General features: G+C 43.4%; 1 protein-coding gene across 1 annotated transcript in view; it reads right to left on the reverse strand.

Annotated features, from left to right (window-relative positions):
* Window positions 1-19213, reverse strand: part of LOC126188348 (dynein regulatory complex subunit 7) — a 413925-nt gene that overhangs the window by 275128 nt on the left and 119584 nt on the right. The window lies entirely within an intron of this gene.

Here is a 19213-nt window from a genome sequence, read left to right on the forward strand (position 1 = left end):
CAGTGGTTGGAAAGGGAGTGAGACAGGGTTGTAGTCTCTCCCCGATGTTATTCAATCTGTATATTGAGCAAGCAGTGAAGGAAACAAAAGAAAAATTCGGAGTAGGTATTAAAATCCATGCAGAAGAAATAAAAACTTTGAGGTTCGCCGATGACATTGTAATTCTGTCAGAGACAGCAAAGGACTTGGAAGAGCAGTTGAACAGAATGGACAGTGTCTTGAAAGGAGGATATAAGATGAACATCAACAAAAGCAAAATGAGGATAATGGAATGTAGTCAAATTAAGTCGGGTGATGCTGAGGGAATTAGATTAGGAAATGGGGCACTTAAAGTAGTAAAGGAGTTTTGCTATTTGGGGAGCAAAATAACTGATGATGGTCGAAGTAGAGAGGATATAAAATGTAGACTGGCAATGGCAAGGAAAGCGTTTCGGAAGAAGAGACATTTGTTAACATCGAGTATAGATTTAAGTGTCAGGAAGTCATTTCTGAAAGTATTTGTATGGAGTGTAGCCATGTATGGTAGTGAAACATGGATGATAAATAGTTTGGACAAGAAGAGAATAGAAGCTTTCGAAATGTGGTGCTACAGAAGAATTCTGAAGATTAGATGGGTAGATCACATAACTAATGAGGAGGTATTGAATAGAATTGTGGAGAAGAGGAGTTTGTGGCACAACTTGACTAGAAGAAGGGATCAGTTGGTAGGACACGTTCTGAGGCATCAAGGGATCACCAATTTAGTATTGGAGGGCAGCGTGGAGTGCAAAAATCGTAGAGGAAGACCAAGAGATGAATACACTTAACAGATTCAGAAGTAGGTTGCAGTAGGTACTGGGAGATGAAGAGGCTTGCACAGGATAGAGTAGCATGGAGAGCTGCATCAAACCAGTCTCAGGACTGAAGACCACAATAATGGATCACACACTTTTGCAATCTTTGTTTCATCTGATGAAACCGGTTCCTGTACAACCTGCCCAAAAATTGCAAGGATGGGCTTTATTGTTGTCTCAATACCAGTATGAGATTGTGTATTGCCTGACAGCTCAACATGGTAATACAGATGCACTTTCATGCTTTCCGATTGGCCCTGACACAGACTTTGACACTTCTGCTGCCTCTTGTTGTCACATCAATGCTCAGTATTCTGAATTGCTTCAGTCTTTTCCGCTGAATTATAAGAAAATTGCACAGGCCACGGAAGCTGATCTTGATTTGAACAGTTTGCTAACATACATTCGCACATCTTGGCCTCGTTCCTTGCATAGCATAAAGAACTGTGTATTGTGCCAATACTTTGCTCATCAGCATAGCCTTGCTGTACAGAAAGGTGTAATTATTGTACAAAATGACAGTGGACAGTCACATGTGTTGATCCCTAAAGCTTTGCAAAAAGAAGTGTTGCAGTTACTACACCAAGGGCATGGGGGGGATTGTTCATACGAAACAGTTAGTGCATCGACAATGTTCCTGGCAAGGTATGGCCACCCAAATAGAACATATGATGTCATGGTGTCATGCATTTGTGGAAAATGGCAATGTATACACAGACTTTGTGGGACCTTTTTGGAAAACTTGCTGACTGATAGTGATTGACTCATACAGAAAGTTTTCTTTTTCTCTGCCAATGAACTCGATGAAGTCACGTAGCACGATTCAGGTGTTGTCATCGATTTTTTGCCTCGAAGGTTTACCTGAAGTAATGGTGTCAGACAACAGCCCTCAGTTCACATCAAATCAATTTGAAATATTCTGTGAACATGATGGCATACAGCATGTAACTAGTGCACAGTTCCACCCACAGTCAAACGGCGAAGTGAAATGTTTTGTCAGGACCTTCAAGCTGCTTAGGACGGATATAGGGTCCCATATTGGTTTGATTCCTATGGATGCTATCAATCTATCGATTGGTGGGACTACACTAGGCATGGCCTTCACCTCAATAGGAAAGGGAAAGGAAAACTGTCTGGGTTGATCGCAGAAAATGTAAGGGGGAGACACTGTCACAAGTGTTAAAATACCAGTGGTCACAGGTGTCAGAGGTATGCCTTTTTTAGGATAGGGAAGGGGGAAAGAAAACGAGTTTTAAGAGAGATTGGCAGACACACTCAGTTCGAGAAAACAGATGAACAGGAGTCAGATTTTAGCATACAGCCTCCATTTAAACAGCATTTTACAGAAAGTAATCAGAAACTGCCAGTTCATCTTCACCAAAGCAGTTTTAATCCCATTAGTATGCCGTATCAGTTATCTTTATTACACCAGAACATTCCGGGACTCAGAAATAAAGTTGATGAACTACTTATTTGTATTGATGAAATGAATTTATCTAACCAAATTGACATAATCTGCCTCTCTGAACATCCTCTCTGAACATCAAGTGACCACTGGTATAGATATGTTAGACATTTCAAGATTTAAGCTAGCCTCCTACTTCTGCAGAGTAGATATGGATGGAGGAGGAGTTGCCACATTTATTAAAAACTGCCATAAATTCAAGAACATTGACATTAATAAATTCTGTTTAGAGCAGCATCTAGAAGCATGTGCAACAGAAGTAGAGTTCCATAACAGATCATATATAATAGTAACTATTTACCGAGCACCTGCAGGAAATTATAATCTATTCATAAATCATCTAGAAGCTCTTTTGAGTTATTTAACAGTAAGAAACAAAGAAATTTTGATTGCTGGTGACTTTAATACAGATTTTCTAATGCAATCTTCCAGTAAACATTTACTGCAGTTAGTAATGTTGTCTTTCAATCTAACTCACACTGTAAACTTTCCAACTAGGATAACTAAATCCCCAAGGACAGCCATTGATAACATTTTTAAAGACAAATCAAAGGAACAAAATCATATCATAAAACCTTTTATAAATGGACTATCAGATCATGACATGCAGCTCCTTGTTTTAGATGTAAATTCTAAGCAGATTATCAAGACTGCTAAATCTGAGTACAGGGAAGTAGTCAATCAACCAAAAATTGAGTGTTTTAGAAAACTGCTCAAAGATATGAACTGGAAAGATGTTTATAGTGCTCATGACATGAACGAAAAATACACTCCTGGAAATTGAAATAAGAACACCGTGAATTCATTGTCCCAGGAAGGGGAAACTTTATTGACACATTCCTGGGGTCAGATACATCACATGATCACACTGACAGAACCACAGGCACATAGACACAGGCAACAGAGCATGCACAATGTCGGCACTAGTACAGTGTATATCCACCTTTCGCAGCAATGCAGGCTGCTATTCTCCCATGGAGACGATCGTAGATATGCTGGATGTAGTCCTGTGGAACGGCTTACCATGCCATTTCCACCTGGCGCCTCAGTTGGACCAGCGTTCGTGCTGGACGTGCAGACCGCGTGAGACGACGCTTCATCCAGTCCCAAACATGCTCAATGGGGGACAGATCTGGAGATCTTGCTGGCCAGGGTAGTTGACTTACACCTTCTAGAGCACGTTGGGTGGCACGGGATACATGCGGACGTGCATTGTCCTGTTGGAACAGCAAGTTCCCTTGCCGGTCTAGGAATGGTAGAACGATGGGTTCGATGACGGTTTGGATGTACCGTGCACTATTCAGTGTCCCCTCGACGATCACCAGTGGTGTATGGCCAGTGTAGGAGATCGCTCCCCACACCATGATGCCGGGTGTTGGCCCTGTGTGCCTCGGTCATATACAGTCCTGATTGTGGCGCTCACCTGCACGGCGCCAAACACGCATACGACCATCATTGGCACCAAGGCAGAAGCAACTCTCATCGCTGAAGACGACACGTCTCCATTCGTCTCTCCATTCACGCCTGTCGCGACACCACTGGAGGCGGGCTGCACGATGTTGGGGCGTGAGCGGAAGACGGCCTAACGGTGTGCGGGACCGTAGCCCAGCTTCATGGAGACGGTTGCGAATGGTCCTCGCCGATACCCCAGGAGCAACAGTGTCCCTAATTTGCTGGGAAGTGGCGGTGTGGTTCCCTACGGCACTGCGTAGGATCCTACGATCTTGGCGTGCATCCATGCGTCGCTGCGGTCCGGTCCCAGGTCGACGGGCACGTGCACCTTCCGCCGACCACTGGCGACAACATCGATGTACTGTGGAGACCTCACGCCCCACGTGTTGAGCAATTCGGCGGTACGTCCACCCGGCCTCCCGCATGCCCACTATACGCCCTCGCTCAAAGTCCGTCAACTGCACATACGGTTCACGTCCATGCTGTCGCGGCCTGCTACCAGTGTTAAAGACTGCGATGGAGCTCCGTATGCCACGGCAAACTGGCTGACACTGACGGCGGCGGTGCACAAATGCTGCGCAGCTGGCGCCATTTGACGGCCAACACAGCGGTTCCTGGTGTGTCCGCTGTGCCGTGCGTGTGATCATTGCTTGTACAGCCCTCTCGCAGTGTCCGGAGCAAGTATGGTGGGTCTGACACACCGGTGTCAATGTGTTCTTTTTTCCATTTCCAGGAGTGTATAACACATTAATGAACAATGTCAGTACCATGTTTGAAAACTGTTTTCCTCTAAAGGTTACTCAAATTAAACAGAAGTCTATCATAAAACCATGGATTACACAAGAAATAAAGACTTCCCGTAAGACAAAAAGGAAAATGTATCTGTCGACCAAGAATAACTCCAATGCTGATGATTTAGCTAAATACAAGGAATACTGTAAAATATTTAAAAAAAAAAGGAATTCAGACATCTAAACAAATGCACTACGAGAAGAAGATAGCAAAGTCAGGGAACAAAATAAAAACAATATGGGATATAGTGAAAGACGAGACTGGTAGAACCAGCAAGGAACAGGAGCAAATAGCACTAAGGGTAGATGACACATTAGTAACCAATGGGCATAGTGTGGCAAATCCATTCAGCAAGTACTTTATATCCGTTACTGATAGAATGGGATTGTCAGGATCAGTAAATAATACCCTTGAATATCTGAAACTAGCCTTTACAAATAGCTTCAGGTACATGAATATGTCACTCACTTCACCAAAAGAAATAACTTCCATAATAAAATCTTTAAAAACAAAGCATTCTAGTGGTTACAATGAAATATCAACAAAGGTAATTAAGGCATGTTCTTGTGAATTTAGTACAATTCTGAGTTACTTGTGTAACCAGTCAATTATAACTGGGACATTTCCTGACTGGCTAAAATATGCAGATGTTAAGCCTCTATTCAAGAAAGGCGATAAAGAGATACCATCAAACTACAGACAGATTTCACTTTTGCCAGCATTCTCAAAAATTTTAGAAAAACTAATGTACAGGCAGCTTCTCAGCCATCTGACCACAAATAACATATTATCAAGTACACAGTTTGGATTTCTGAAGGGTTCTGATATCGAGAAGGCTATTTACACCTCCAGTGAAAATGTACTTAATTCATTAAATAACAAGTTACAAGCAGCAGGTATTTTCTGTGATTTGTCAAAGGCGTTCGAGTGTGTGAACCACAACATCCTTTTAAATAAATTAGAATTCTATGGTGTCATGGGCAGTGCTGCAAAGTGATTCAAGTCATACCTCGCTAACAGGAAACAAAGGGTGTCAGTGCAAGGGACTAGTCATCAGTCATCATCAGAATGGGAAGAAATTACATGTGGTGTCCCACAAGGATCCATCTTAGGGCCATTGCTTTTTCTTGTGTACATTAATGATCTCTCATCAGTTACACTGTCAGAAGCAGAGTTCTTGTTGTTTGCAGATGACGCAAGTATTGTAATAAATAGTATGTCGAGTGTAGTTCTAGAAAGGTCTGCTAATGATATTTTCATGGATATTAATAAATGGTTTAAAGCCAACTCACTGACATTAAACTTCGAAAAGACTCACTATATGCTATTCAGAACCTGTAAGAGGTTTCCACCAAGCATATGCCTAAAGTATGAAGAAGAGCAGATAGAAGAGGTTGACAGTCTTAAATTCCTGGGATTACAACTTGATAATAAATTCAGCTGGGAGGAGCACACCACAGAACTGTAGAAACGCCTTAACAAATCTATATTTGCAATTCGAGTATTAGCAGACATAGGTGACGTAAAAATGAAAAAGCTCACATACTTTGCCTACTTTCATTCCATAATGTCATATGGTATAATATTTTGGGGTAACTCTTCAAGTCAAACAAAAGTTTTCAGCGTCCAAAAGCATGTAACACGTATTATTTGTGGAGTAAATTCACGAACGTCCTGTAGAAACCCCTTCAAAGAAATGGGTATACTAACTATTGCCTCTCAGTACATTTACTCCTTAATGAAATTTGTCCTAAATAATATATCTCTTTTTCCAACAGACAGCTCAGTTCATACACAAAATAACAGGAACAAAAATGATCTGCACAAGGACTTAAAAGCACTTACTTTAGTTCAAAAAGGGGTCCACTACTCAGGAACACTCATCTTCAATAACTTGCCAGCAAACAGAAAAAATTTAGTTACAAATAAAGATCAGTTTAAAAGGAGCCTGAAAGACTTACTAGTGGCCAACTCCTTCTACTCCACTGGCGAATTTTTTAATAGAAACAAGTGATGTATTGTATATATATTCATACTATTAGTATTGTTATTTCAGCTTTATATATATATATATATATATATATATATATATATATATATATATATATATACTTTGTCTTTAAATATGTCTGCTTGTGTCTGTATATGTGTGGATGGATATGTGTGTGTGCGCGAGTGTATACCCGTCCTTTTTTCCCCCTAAGGTAAGTCTTTCCGCTCCCGGGACTGGAATGACTCCTTACCCTCTCCCTTAAAACCCACATCCTTTCACCTTTCCCTCTCCTTCCCTCTTTCCTGATGAGGCAACAGTTTGTTGCGAAAGCTTGAATTTTGTGTGTATGTTTGTGTTCGTTTGTGTGTCTGTCGACCTGCCAGCACTTTCATTTGGTAAGTCACATCATCTTTGTTTTTAGGAATATTTTTCCTTCGTGGAATGTTTCCTTCTATAATAGAAGGAAACATTCCACGTAGGAAAAATATACCTAAAAACAAAGATGATGTGACTTACCAAATGAAAGTGCTGGCAGGTCGACAGACACACAAACCAACACAAACATACACACAAAATTCAAGCTTTCGCAACAAACTGTTGCCTCATCAGGTAAGAGGGAAGGAGAGGGAAAGACGAAAGGATGTGGGTTTTAAGGGAGTCATTCCAGTCCCGGGAGCGGAAAGACTTACCTTAGGGGGAAAAAGGGATGGGTATACACTCGCACACATACACATATCCATCCACACATATACAGACACAAGCAGACATATTAAAGACAAAGAGTTTGGGCAGAGATGACAGTCAAGGCAGAAGTGCAGAGGCAAAGATGTTGTTGAATGACAGGTGAGGTATGAGTGGCGGCAACTTTAAAGTAGCGGAGATTGAGGCCTGGTGGATGACGGGAAGAGAGGATATATTGAAGAGCAAGTTCCCATCTCCGGAGTTCGGATAGGTTGGTGTTGGTGGGAAGTATCCAGATAACCCGGACGGTGTAACACTGCGCCAAGATGTGCTGGCCGTGCACCAAGGCATGTTTAGCCACAGGGTGATCCTCATTACCAACAAACACTGTCTGCCTGTGTCCATTCCTGCGAATGGACAGTTTGTTGCTGGTCATTCCCACATAGAATGCATCACAGTGTAGGTAAGTCACATCATCTTTGTTTTTAGATATATTTTTCCTTCGTGGAATGTTTCCTTCTATTATAACCATATATATATATATATATATATATATATATATATATATATATATATATATATATATATATATATATAAAGAAAGATGATGAGACTTACCAAACAAAAGCGCTGGCAGGTCGATAGACACACAAACAAACACAAACATACACAGAAAATTCAAGCTTTCGCAACAAACTGTTGCCTCATCAGGAAAGAGGGAAGGAGAGGGAAAGACGAAAGGATGTGGGTTTTAAGGGAGAGGGCAAGGAGTCATTCCAGTCCCGGGAGCGGAAAGACTTACCTTTGGGGGGAAAAAGGACGGGTATACACTCGCACACACACACATATCCATCCGCATATACACAGACACAAGCAGACATTTGTAAAGGCAAAGAGTTTGGGCAGAGATGTCAGTCGGCACGGAAGTACAGAGGCAAAGATGATGTTGAAAGACAGGTGAGGTATAGCGGCGGCAGATTGAAATTAGAAATTAGCGGAGATTGAGGCCTGGCGGATAGCGAGAAGAGAGGATATGCTGAAGGGCAAGTTCCCATCTCCGGAGTTCTGACAGGTTGGTGTTAGTGGGAAGTATCCAGATAACCCGGACGGTGTAACACTGTGCCAAGATGTGCTGGCCGTGCACCAAGGCATGTTTAGCCTCAGGGTGATCCTCATTACCAACAAACACTGTCTGCCTGTGTCCATTCATGTGAATGGACAGTTTGTTGCTGGTCATTCCCACATAGAACGCTTCACAGTGTAGGCAGGTCAGTTGGTAAATCACGTGGGTGCTTTCACACATGGCTCTGCCTTTGATCGTGTACACCTTCCGGGTTACAGGACTGGAATAGGTGGTGGTGGGAGGGTGCATGGGACAGGTTTTACACCGGGGGCGGTTACAGGGGTAGGAGCCAGAGGGTAGGGAAGGTGGTTTGGGGATTTCATAGGGATGAACTAAGAGGTTACGAAGGTTAGGTGACCGGCGGAAAGACACTCTTGGTGGAGTGGGGAGGATTTCATGAAGGATGGATCTCATTTCAGGGCAGGATTTGAGGAAGTCGTATCCCTGCTGGAGAGCCACATTCAGAATCTGATCCAGTCCCGGAAAGTATCCTGTCACAAGTGGGGCACTTTTGGGGTTCTTCTGTGGAAGGTTCCGGGTTTGAGGAGATGAGGAAGTGGCTCTGGTTATTTGCTTCTGTACCAGGTCGGGAGGGTACTTACGGGATGCAAAAGCTGTTTTCAGGTTGTTGGTGTAATGGTTCAAGGATTCCGGACTGGAGCAGATTCGTTTGCCACGAAGACCTAGGCTGTAGGGAAGGGACCGTTTGATGTGGAATGGGTGGCAGCTGTCATAATGGAGGTACTGTTGCTTGTTGGTGGGTTTGATGTGGACGGACGTGTCAAGCTGGCCATTGGACAGGTGGAGGTCAACGTCGAGGAAAGTGGCATGGGATTTAGAGTAGGACCAGGTGAATCTGATGGAACCAAAGGAGTTGAGGTTGGAGAGGAAATTCTGGAGTTCTTCTTCACTGTGAGTCCAGATCATGAAAATGTCATCAATAAATCTGTACCAAACTTTGGGTTGGCAGGCCTGGGTAACCAAGAAGGCTTCCTCTAAGCGACCCATGAATAGGTTGGCGTACGAGGGGGCCATCCTGGTACCCATGGCTGTTCCCTTTAATTGTTGGTATGTCTGGCCTTCAAAAGTGAAGAAGTTGTGGGTCAGGATGAAGCTGGCTAAGGTAATGAGGAAAGAGGTTTTAGGTAGTGCGGCAGGTGATCGGCATGAAAGGAAGTGCTCCATCGCAGCGAGGCCCTGGACATGCGGAATATTTGTGTATAAGGAAGTGGCATCAATGGTTACAAGGATGGTTTCCGGGGGTAACAGACTGGGTAGGGATTCCAGGCGTTCGAGAAATTGGTTGGTGTCTTTGATGAAAGATGGGAGACTGCATGTAATGGGTTGAAGGTGTTAATCTACGTAGGCAGAGATGCGTTCTGTGGGGGCTTGGTAACCAGCTACAATGGGACGGCCGGGATGATTGGGTTTGTGAATTTTGGGAAGAAGGTAGAAGGTAGGGGTGCGGGGTGTTGGTGGGGTCAGGAGGTTGATGGAGTCAGGTGAAAGGTTTTGTAGGGGGCCTAAGGTTCTGAGGATTCCTTGAAGCTCCGCCTGGACATCAGGAATGGGATTACCATGGCAAACTTTGTAAGTAGTGTTGTCTGAAAGCTGACGCAGTCCCTCAGCCACATACTCCCGACGATCAAGTACCACAGTCGTGGAACCCTTGTCCGCCGGAAGAATGATGATGGATTGGTGAGCCTTCAGATCACGGATAGCCTGGGCTTCAGCAGTGGTGATGTTGGGAGTAGGATTAAGGTTTTTTAAGAAGGATTGAGAGGCAAGGCTGGAAGTCAGAAATTCCTGGAAGGTTAGAAGAGGGTGATTTTGAGGAAGAGGAGGTGGGTCCCGCTGTGACGGAGGACGGAACTGTTCCAGGCATGGTTCAATTTGGATAGTGTCTTGGGGAGTTGGATCATTAGGAGTAGGATTAGGATCATTTTTCTTCGTGGCAAAGTGATATTTCCAGCAGAGAGTACGGGTGTAGGACAGTAAATCTTTGACGAGGGCTGTTTGGTTAAATCTGGGAGTGGGGCTGAAGGTGAGGCCTTTGGATAGGACAGAGGTTTCAGATTGGGAGAGAGGTTTGGCGGAAAGGTTAACTACTGAATTGGGGTGTTGTGGTTCCAGATTGTGTTGATTGGAATTTTGAGATTTTGGAGGGAATGGAGCTGGAAGTGGGAGATTGAGTAGATGGGAGAGACTGGGTTTGTGTGCAATGAGAGGAGGTTGAGGTTTGCTGGAAAGGTTGTGAAGGGTGAGTGAGTTGCCTTTCCGGAGGTGGGAAACCAGGAGATTGGATAGTTTTTTAAGGTGGAGGGTGGCATGCTGTTCTAATTTGCGGTTGGCCTGTAGGAGGATGCTCTGAACAACCGGTGTGGATGTGGGAGAGGAAAGATTGAGGACTTTTATTAAGGATAGGAGTTGATGGGTGTGTTGATTGGCTGAGTGGATGTGTAGGTGAAGGATTAGGTGGGTGAGGGCAATGGATTGTTGGGTTTGGAACTGGTATAGGGACTGATGGAAAGAAGGGTTGCAGCCAGAGATGGGAACTTTATGTGTGAGGCCTTTGGGGGTGATGCCAAATGTCAGACAAGCCTGAGAAAATAAAATATGGGAGTGTAATCTGGCTAGGGCAAAGGCATGTTTGCGGAGGGAATGTAAATAAAACTTAATGGGGTCGTTGTGGAGGTGTTGTGAGGATGACATGGTACTAGAAGGTGGAAAGTGGAACACGAGGCTGAAATGAAAATGAAAATAAATATAAAAATATATGGGGAGAGATAAAGGTAAAACTAGAAATCAAATGGAGATCTGGTGTGAAAAAAGGCGAAAAAGGGTTGGTTAGAGCTGGGCTATGTTGATCCTACACAAGTTCACCGCAGGATCAACATAGCCCAGCTCTAACCAACCCTTTTTCGGCTTTTTTACACCAGATCTCCATTTGATTTCTAGTTTTACCTTTATCTCTCCCCATATATTTTTATATTTATTTTCATTTTCATTTCAGCCTCGTGTTCCACTTTCCACCTTCTAGTACCATGTCATCCTCACAACACCTCCACAACGACCCCATTAAGTTTTATTTACATTCCCTCCGCAAACATGCCTTCGCCCTAGCCAGATTACACTCCCATATTTTATTTTCTCAGGCTTGTCTGACATTTGGCATCACCCCCAAAGGCCTCACACTTAAAGGTCCCATCTCTGGCTGCAACCCTTCTTTCCATCAGTCCCTATACCAGTTCCAAACCCAACAATCCATTGCCCTCACCCACCTAATCCTTCACCTACACATCCACTCAGCCAATCAACACACCCATCAACTCATATCCTTAATAAAAGTCCTCAATCTTTCCTCTCCCACATCCACACCGGTTGTTCAGAGCATCCTCCTACAGGCCAACCGCAAATTAGAACAGCATACCACCCTCCACCTTAAAAAACTATCCAATCTCCTGGTTTCCCACCTCCGGAAAGGCAACTCACTCACCCTTCACAACCTTTCCAGCAAACCTCAACCTCCTCTCATTGCACACAAACCCAGTCTCTCCCATCTACTCAATCTCCCACTTCCAGCTCCATTCCCTCCAAAATCTCAAAATTCCAATCAACACAATCTGGAACCACAACACCCCAATTCAGTAGTTAACCTTTCCGCCAAACCTCTCTCCCAATCCGAAACCTCTGTCCTATCCAAAGGAGTGCTGGCAGCAGGGAGTATGAGGGAGACTCATGGTGAAGGAGGAGAAGAATAGAGAGACATGATGAAACATAATTAAGGAAATATAAAGGAAAAGAAGATTGCATAGCTAATAGAGATAGATGAAGAGGAAGGCATCTCAGGAGCAAGATGGGAGACGCTAGCTTTGCTATTTGACAGATGAGAGGATTGGCCTTGTACATTAATTTTGTGGAGAACGTCATGAGGATGATAGTAGGAAATGCTTCAACTTCTTCTTAAAAGCAGCAGGAGATTGAATTTTGCGCAAGGTAAGGGGCAGTTTGTTCCAGAGGCGGACAGCGGCAACTGAGAAGGAGTTTGCAGAAGTTTTTGTTTTGTGAGTGGGCACAGTTAGGATACCAAATAAGAGTGACCTCGTGTTTCGATTATGATGGCATGACAGGTTTTTAATCTCTGAAGCAAGGCCCTGGGGTGCTTGCGCGACGAGGAGTCGGTGAAGTAGACATAGAGTGTGGTAGTCACGCAATTTGTCCGGCCGCAGCCACCCTAGCTCGGAGTATGAAGCACTAATATGATCATATCGGCGAATGTTGCAGGTGTAACGCACACAGGCATTCATGGTTAGCTCTAACCGTCTTTTGTTTTCACTACTCATGCCTTGTTGAATCACATCACAATAGTGGAGGTTCGGTAGAACGAGAGCTTGCACGAGCTGGCGTTTCAAGTCCTGTGGAAATATGTTCCGAAACTTTTTGAGAGCATAGAGACAAGCAGATGTCTTTCGGCACACTGCGACTGTATTCTCCGCCCAGTTGAGATGCTCATCCAAAGTTACACCCAAGTTCTTCACTGTTTTCTGATATGGTATTGGAGTACCGTCGAGCAGAATAGGAGGTAGCCGTTCGCGGAAATCTGAACTTATTAATTTCTGATGGGCTATTAAGATTACTTGCGTCTTTTTTGCATTTAGTTTAAGCCCCACGTTTTTCGCCCATGTCACTACTGAAGACAGATCATCATTCATCTGAGCGATTGCAGTGTTTACATCTTCAGGTCTGATGCTTAGGTAGAGCTGGAGGTCGTCGGTATAGAAATGATATTTACAGGAGGACAGAACCGACGAAATATCATTGACATATAAAGAAAACAAAAGTGGTCTTAAGACTGATCCTTGTGGCACTCCCGAGGAAACATGTTCCCAGGAATATTTTTCATTTACGCAGACTGTCTGTCTGACTGTCTGTCTTTTAAGTAGCTTTCAAACTATCTCATTGCACTATCAGAGAAATTAAGCTGTTGCATTTTTCTGAGCAATATGTCAAAGTTAACAGTGTCAAAAGCTTTGCTGAAGTCCAGTAGCGTCAATATTGTTGCCTTTTGATTGTCAATGGCATATTTCAGGTCATCAGTTACTTTAATTAGAGCAGTGTTTGTGCTGTGATGTTTACGGAAACCGGATTGAAATTTGTCATATAGGCTGAATTCATGCAAGTGTTCAGTGATTTGGTCATGAACAATATATTCAAGTGTTTTGGAAACAGCAGGCAGTATGCTAATTGGTCGGTAATCACTAGGTAATTGTGGGTTTTCGATCTTAGGGATGGGTCGAATTATGCTTCTTTTCCATGCAGTGGGGTATATTCCGTTCACGAGGGAAAAATTAAATATGTCAGTTAAGGCATGTACTAAGATATCGGCAACATTCTTAATCATGGTTATACCGATACTGTAGTTGCCTATTGCATCAGAAGAGATTCTCATTATTGCTTTTCTTGCCGTATTTGTTGTTACATGTTTTAGATGGAAGGTATCGTTGTTAGTTATCCTGTTTGGGGATTCTTGTGGATGGTAATTATCAGCCGTGCGGGTATTCAGAGGTGCAGAGAAGAATTCATTTAATTCGTTAGCTGACACGTGAAAAGTAGTTTCCGATTTTGCCTTTCTGACCCCCAAGCTATGGAGATTCTTCCATAGAGTCGTGGGCGTCAGATCGCTGCATACAAGGGAGCGAGCGTGCCTGATTTTAGCATTGTGAATGCATTGTTTCACTCTGTTCCATAGCTTTCTATATTCTTCAAAACGCTCGGGTTTCGGATCTGCCTTGAAACGCCTGTGGGCAGCATCCATATTAGTCATAATTTGACGTAATTCAGCTGTCAGCCATGGAGCAGGAGATTTTCTTACACGGATTGTGCGCACAGGTGCATGTTTGTCATAGAGGGCAGTGAGTTTACCACGAAGTTCATTAATTTTGCCGTCGATTGTAGGTTCTCTGATTATTTGATGCCATGAGATTTCTGAGCAATCGGCTGTTAAGAGCGTCAAGGTCAATACGTTTCATGTTCCTACAAGTTATGTAACGCGATTTAATCCTAGGGGGCTGCACAGAGTAGGCCAGGAATATTACATCATGTGCTGAGAAGCCAGGGGCTGATGTTTGACCAACATCTCTTACTTTGTCAGTCTGTTTCGTTGCGATTACGTCTATAAGAGTATGACTGTATGCCGTATGGTGTGTAGGTTGTAATGGAAGAATGTTCATACTATTGCAACTAAACAGTCTTCTTAGGTTTATTGCGGAGGGAATGTCTCTTAGCAGGTCTATGTTCAAGTCACCCACTACGATGACATGTTCGTATTGACACTGAAGTGAATGTAATTCCGACTGGAAGGAACTCATTGAGTTTATTTTTGGCGGCTTGTACGCGACACCAGTCAAGAATTTCTGACTTTGTATATTTATTTCAATGAACATGAATTCAGCCTCTTTTTCTTCAGCAGGATTTGACGTACATAAGACTTTCGCTTTGAGATCTGTTCATATATACGCGCCGACCTCGCCACCTCGCTTTTTTGATCTGTCTGCCCTAAGAAATGTGTACCCTGGGAGATGAAAAGATGCAGAGGATATGTGTAGTTTCAACCACATTTCGGATAAGAGGATTACGTGGTAGTTTAGTTGGTTGAAGAGGAGGCTAAGTTCTTCGTAACGTGCAGGTAAAGACTGGATGTTGCAGTGAGCTGCTACAAGCTCTGGCGCGTTCCGCTGAGCAGCCTGGAGTAGGGTGGCAGACTGGTTTGTCCCTTTGTTAGGCACTACCTGCCGTGAGGGGCACTGGTCATTTTCCAGGGGCATATCCACCAGAGCGCAGGCTGGATCATGGGGTGTGCCCGGAAGATTGGCAACCCCTGCAGCCACAGCTTCTGGCCTGATGTTGAGCCCAATTTACTGAATTCCCTGCCATGGTCAAGGTCAAACTCCCTACACAACAACAGTCCGTCGCTTTGGGGGGGGGGGGGGGGGGTTGGAATGTTTTGGCATAACCACTAGAACCAGAAAGTAGAGAAAGAATGCAAGACCAGAGAAGGCGGTGAGGCGACATCAGCCAATAGCCCGCTCACAAGGACCATGCCACGACATGAGTGACGTCTGCAAGAAGTGAATATAAGCGTTGCTCCTGCCAGCCTCAGCCACACGTTAGTGGACAGTATTCACAAACTATATGCACAGCCTAGCAGGCAGTGCTTCGAGAATAGTTATTAGTTACCCATATCCACTGCTTGTTTGGACTTTGTCTATAATGAAGAACATTACTGTTTGCATGTCGCCCATTGCTTGCAACACTTGTTCTAAATACAAAGTTAACTATTGTCAATCTGCTTTATTGAAATAAAACTACTAATGTTATCTGGTTGAATTGTTGTATAGCATTCCGAGAACACTTCATCCTTTAGGCACCCTATACGAGACGAGTGCCTGAGTTGTGAGCAGAGCTTTTCTCTTCTTTTCCTGTTTCTGTACCACACACCAGCTGCTTATTCTATTTTCTAGAAGATAGTTGAAACCATGGTGCAATGCCAATGAAGTGAAACGTAGATAAGTGTTGCAACAGTATCACATGGTTGAGGCTTTTTTGTCTTTACATCATACGACACTGGCTTAAAGCAGCTCAGCAAAGCACTGGTATTCCACAGAGGAAAGGTGATTGTTGGCATGATGTCTTCAATATAGCACTCTATGTCTCTTGCATATAGTGAACATGATCACAGAAAATTCGCCTAAGATAACTTTCAGAATCAGTGTAAGGGAAATGTATTAGGTATTAGGAATTTATGATGAGGAAGAATTATAGTGTTGAGTGGTATTGCGGTACACTAGCTGCAGCTAGGAAAGTGCCTGTGGCTAAATACATCACTGGGACCACAGCACTCTTGAAGCATGATACACTGGATTTCTCTGGATGACACAATGTTTAAGATTTAAATGATATTTCTTCAGTTCTTATAGGCATTATAATTTGGCTGCAGTGCCTCTACCATGAATTACTTACTTTTTGTGAATATTTTAGGTTAAGCACTTCTTCTCAACATGTGTGTTTATATGTTACATGTATGAAATCATTTAGCAATGCCAGGAGTTGAATTATATAAAGTTTCGCATTCATACAAAAAGTTTGCACAGAACTCATTCATACAAAAAGTTTATATAGAACTATAAAGGAGGCAGTTCGCTGTAGTTAAAGCATGTAATTAGGTAATATTTTAAAGGAACTTCTAAGTGAAATTTCTGTTTTCAGGTAACATGTGATGGTGTAATGTGTGCAGTAGAAACACAGTGTGTTTAATTTAGTCTGGTAGGAAACCACTGATGTTGATCATTTTGAGAAGTGTGATCACTTGTTTAAGATAAATGATATATGTTTTTAAGGTTAAGTAGGATAGCAAGTGAGAAAGAGTGGGTACATATACTCATGATGTCATAGGATGTCTCTCAGATCTCTTTAGAAGTGGTTTAACGTTGTTCCTAAACTGACAAGTGAATGTCATGGACTGTTAGGTGTTTTGTCAACTAGAGACTCAGTGGGACAGCATAGAAAATGTTACAGAAAGCAGTCAGTAGACTACAAAAACTGGACCGAAACACGAATGTTTTGGACAAAAGTAACCACACAGTCAAATGTAGTAACATATATAAGATACACTACTGTACAAGTCAAAAGACTTGCCCATAGTTTTCCAAATGAACCAGTGACTAGAACTATACAAACTATAGTGAGACTTGTCATTTCTAATTGTATCTGAGTGCTTGTTCTAGCTAAGACTCTTCGGAGTAGCACCAAGCTTAATTCAAGGACCAAATTTCTCCAAATAGTAGAGGTATTCTGTGGCACACAGTGTCACCAAGGAAATTCAGAACACAGTTTTCTAATTACCTTCCACAAGGCATATAACTAACAACAGACACAAGCTGCAGAAGCACTGTATGTTACATCAACATCTTGTAACAAATAGCTGATGAAGCACTGTGCCAACCAGAGGTGCATTGCTTCACCAGCAGACAGCCAAATAAATAGTCACCAGTGCATTATATATACATTCCAACTGTACAATCAGGCAGAGGTTCGAGCCGGTGACTGTAACCAGTACCCGCTGTGTTGCTGGATCACTCCAGCATCCACTGGTCAGCTGTTGTCACTATCAACCCACCACCTGTATGCTGAAATCCTCTGCTTGGTGCGCAATGCCACCCCACTTCTACACTGCCCAGCACTAAAAGCTTCACCAGTCAGCATCAGCCACTGCAGTGGGGTCCATGACTGCCAGCAGCCGACTCAGCATGCGGCCTATCAGCAGCGATGAGCCACCAACTGCCACCCAGCCAAAGTGACGAAGCGCAGCTTCTGTCCACCACAGGCTGTGAGACAGACAACTGACTGCAGCCATCGAACACGGACATCGTAAGTCAACACCAGGTTGCACCACTCTGTGATGACACACCCCTGTAACTGCTCCAGCTTTTTGGACAAACAAAAAGTTTACATGCACTTCACCTGTCTTGCTGCAGCCACCTTCACCTCCAACAGACCCCTGTACTCCTTGCCAACCCATCCAATCCACAATGCCGAGCACAGAGAGTTGAACACCATCCTGACAACTAGAAGAATTGCTCTTCCACCCCACTGTATATCCAAATGCTACAGTCCTGTCTCTTAAAATGACAAAGTTACATATCAAATGAGAACATCCACTAGCCTCACTGGAAATGGCTGGTAACTGTCCCTTAATATTCTCTAAGGATACCCACACTTGATTATGAGTAGGCACGGCCCACTCCTGTACATCACACTAAAATGATCACATTATATCAGGCTTAGCAGTCCTGTGGAGAAAATAAAATAGTGTGATGAGCTGCCAAGGAGAAAGGTCTCGGAGCCAGAAATGTTCTCTGTGAATGATTCAAAACTGGACACACAGATGCTGTGTACTCATGCAGGCCAGCAGTATCAGCACTTGACAGTGCTTGAAAGGTGCTTTGTTGTGGTCCTCTGTTTCGCCAGCAGGTCAAGTCATGCAATATCCAAATTTGTGGGGCATCTGGATGCGACTGTGGCCAACTGTTAAGATTGCATTGTCACAGTTCTGGATGAAAACATCTGATCACCACACAAGAGGATGACCACATTGTTCGCTAAGAACATCATAGCTCCTTCACATCTGCATCTGCCATCTGAGAACAAGTAACAGATTCCTTGCAACATTTTGTGTCATACCACACCATTGCTTGTAGGCTAGCAGAAGTTAGACTAGGGGACTACTGATCCATTTGTATGGTGCCATTGATACTACAACACAAACAAATGTGCCTGTAGTGGTGCCACCAATCAGGAAGTAAGGACTGCTGGTGAGTGGCACTGTGTTGTAGTGAAAAATCACACTTCTGTACTAACACAAATGACAATCGTCAGTGAATATGGCCGTGAAATGGGGAAGGTCCAACTGATCCCACATTGTGGAGAGGCACAATGGTGTTACTCCTGGCATCACAGTGTGAGAAGTCATCATGTATGTCTTCTGTCACAACTGATACTCACTAAGGGAACTCTGATGGCACAACGATACATTACGGACATCCTGCATCCTCATGTGACAGTATCATGGAGCCCTTTTGCAACAGAATGATGCTCATTCACACTTGGAATGTGTCTCTATGATTGGTCTATGTGATGTTGAGGTACTCTTGTGACCAGTAAGATCCCCAGATTGTTCCTAATAGAACGTGCAAAAGACCAGCTCAGACGTCATCTCTATCTAAGTGTCATTACGCGAGATATCAAAGACCATTTACAAAAACTGTGGACCAGCTTGCCTCAGAAGAGGGTACAATGGCTTTGTCACCTTTTACAAC

The sequence above is a fragment of the Schistocerca cancellata genome, chromosome 5 (assembly GCF_023864275.1).
Source record: "Schistocerca cancellata isolate TAMUIC-IGC-003103 chromosome 5, iqSchCanc2.1, whole genome shotgun sequence".
Classification (NCBI taxonomy): Eukaryota; Metazoa; Arthropoda; class Insecta; order Orthoptera; family Acrididae; genus Schistocerca; species Schistocerca cancellata.